This window comes from Lipotes vexillifer, unplaced genomic scaffold, assembly GCF_000442215.2.
Source record: "Lipotes vexillifer unplaced genomic scaffold, Lipotes_vexillifer_v1.1 scaffold291, whole genome shotgun sequence".
Taxonomy (NCBI): domain Eukaryota; kingdom Metazoa; phylum Chordata; class Mammalia; order Artiodactyla; family Lipotidae; genus Lipotes; species Lipotes vexillifer.
The window spans coordinates 1,515,363-1,517,777 of record NW_006794559.1 but is presented as its reverse complement, the minus strand read 5'-3'; the positions used below and the strand labels follow the sequence as shown (position 1 = coordinate 1,517,777).

The 2,415-nt window shown below is 42.9% G+C and overlaps 1 protein-coding gene across 2 annotated transcripts in view; it reads right to left on the bottom strand.

Annotated features, from left to right (window-relative positions):
• The window catches only part of UBAC2 (UBA domain containing 2), a 159,131-nt gene that overhangs the window by 119,499 nt on the left and 37,217 nt on the right, over positions 1–2,415 (bottom strand). The window lies entirely within an intron of this gene.

Here is a 2,415-nt window from a genome sequence, read left to right as displayed (position 1 = left end):
AAAAAAAAAAAAAAAAAAAAAAAAAAAATGGAGCTAAAACAGATGTCTTTATAAAGTGAAGGAAACTCTGTGAAATCCCTCTTTTGGAAGGTGAAAAATCTTTCACTCATATCCCAAAATAAGTAAGGAAATTAAAGCTGCATGAATATTGCTCCCCGAATGAGATAAGCTCCTCTATTTGAATAAAAATTTCATTAGGTTCAAGTATTAAAGAGGCAAAGCAGACACTATACAAGTTTAATTTTTTTTTTTTTTTGCTATGCGGGCCTCTCACTGCTGTGGCCTCTCCCGTTGCGGAGCACAGGCTCCAGAAGCGCAGGCTCAGCGGCCATGGCTCACGGGCTCAGCTGCTCCGTGGCATGTGGGATCTTCCTGGACCGGGGCACGAACCCGTATCCCCTGCATCGGCAGGCGGACTCTCAACCACTGCGCCATCAGGGAAGCCCCAAAAGTTTAATTCTTGATCTGTTGTTTACTTGCTTGCTGCCAAATGGTTTGGGGGAATTTTTTTTTTAACTGTAATTCTTTTCCAACATAAAATTATTGTGTGACGAGCCAGGAACACAGACAACAATGCTATGTGCTGCAGGGTCATGGAGAGAAGAAGAGTGGGTCTTGCCTCCAGTCTGCCTTGTGACTGGCAGGTTCCCCTCACATTAGCAAGTCAAAGTGTCCCTGATGCTGACACTGGGCTCAATAATTCGACCCTCCATTTCTTCACCTACTTTTTCAGTCACACATTCAACCAGTATTTACTAACTGACTGTTAAATACATACATATACAAACATGCAAACCCTTAAGGACCTCAATGTAGTGAAGGATAAAAGGCAAATAAACTCCCAATAATAATACAAATACAAGCCACTACAGGGGTAAGAATCCAGTGCTAAGGAACCTTACAGGGGCGAATAACCAACCAGCTTCAGGGGTCAGAGAAAACTTCCTGGGAAAGGCAGCATCTAAGCTAAAACTTTTAAGATAAATAGCAGCTGCCCAAGCCAAGAGATGGGAGTGCGGTGGGAAGGAATGTCACAGCTGTTGGTGGAACAGCCTGTGAAAGGCCAGGAGTAGGAAATCCCATAAGGCTAAGATGGAGAGAAAGGCGGGACCCACCTTCAAGCTGTGCCCCTGGGTACCTCTCTCTGAGAGACTGGCAAGTCAGAAAAAAGAATTTCCCTGTGTACAAGGGGATTTGTCTTAATGAGATATATGCCTTCCCTGTGCCTGTTGATTTCAGCAGCACAGAGAACACTAATCAATACTGAATTTTAGAAGACCTGTCACAGGCTATATGAAATTAAGGCAATGAAAAGATTGAACCTGCAGATAAGAGGTTCCTATCTCCAAGTGAAATATCAAACTCCTATCCTGCATATGAAACATAACTCCATGTATAAAAAACTGATTACTGTAATTCAGCAATGAGCAAATCATGTCTAGTGAATAAGTCAATGTAATCACCTCACAACGAGAAGTCTTTACAGCAGCTAGGGCAGAAAAGGGAGGGCCCTGAACTTGGCACAGAAGAGGCTGGGCCTGGTTGTCTGAGTTCTGTAGCAAGTCACTGGCCCTCTCTGGGCCTCAAATCCTCATTTACACAAGAAATAGTTGCTGTGGCTGTCGCTTGTGCTTCTAAAACCCATTACTCTGGCATTAACATAATCAAAAGTACTTTAATCACCAAAGGAAAGGATTTAAACAATTTATAAGTCACAGATTTACTATGGTTTTGTCTGAGGAAAAAAAAAAAAAAGGAGCATGTGCCCTCAAACTGTCTTAAATTAAAACACCAGTTAAGTTCATGTACCTTTTAAAGGCTGATAAATCACGCATAACCAAGTATAAAGATAATTAAAATTTTAGTACAAGCAAATGAAATTATGATTTTTTTAAAAGAAAAGAGAAAGTAAAAACTCTGATGTAACTAGGCAGGCAGGCAATGATTGAGGTTGCTCACTTCCCTTTTCGTTGGTCTCACTTCCCTTCTTAGGTTAAAATACTCCAAATATGTAAATTATTCTACTAAAGACTTCCAAAGTTCTTAACAATTTGTAGGGATGTTTTTGCAAAAGGAATTACTTCTAGACGTCCATGTGACAGAAAAGGGATATGAAGCATTGGGGACTTAATAAATAAAGCAAACCAAAGTAGGTAAAGGTATATGCAAAGCTGAAGCAAATAATTGAGGGTCCCAAAACTTCTACCATTTAGAAATGGTTTAGGGCTTCCCTGGTGGCGCAGTGGTTGAGAGTCCGCCTGCCGATGCAGGGGACACGGGTTCGTGCCCTGGTCCGGGAAGATCCCACATGCCGCGGAGCGGCTGGGCCTGTGAGCCATGGCCGCTGAGCCTGTGCGTCCGGAGCCTGTGCTCCGCAACGGGAGAGGCCACAGCAGCGAGAGGCCCGCGTACCAC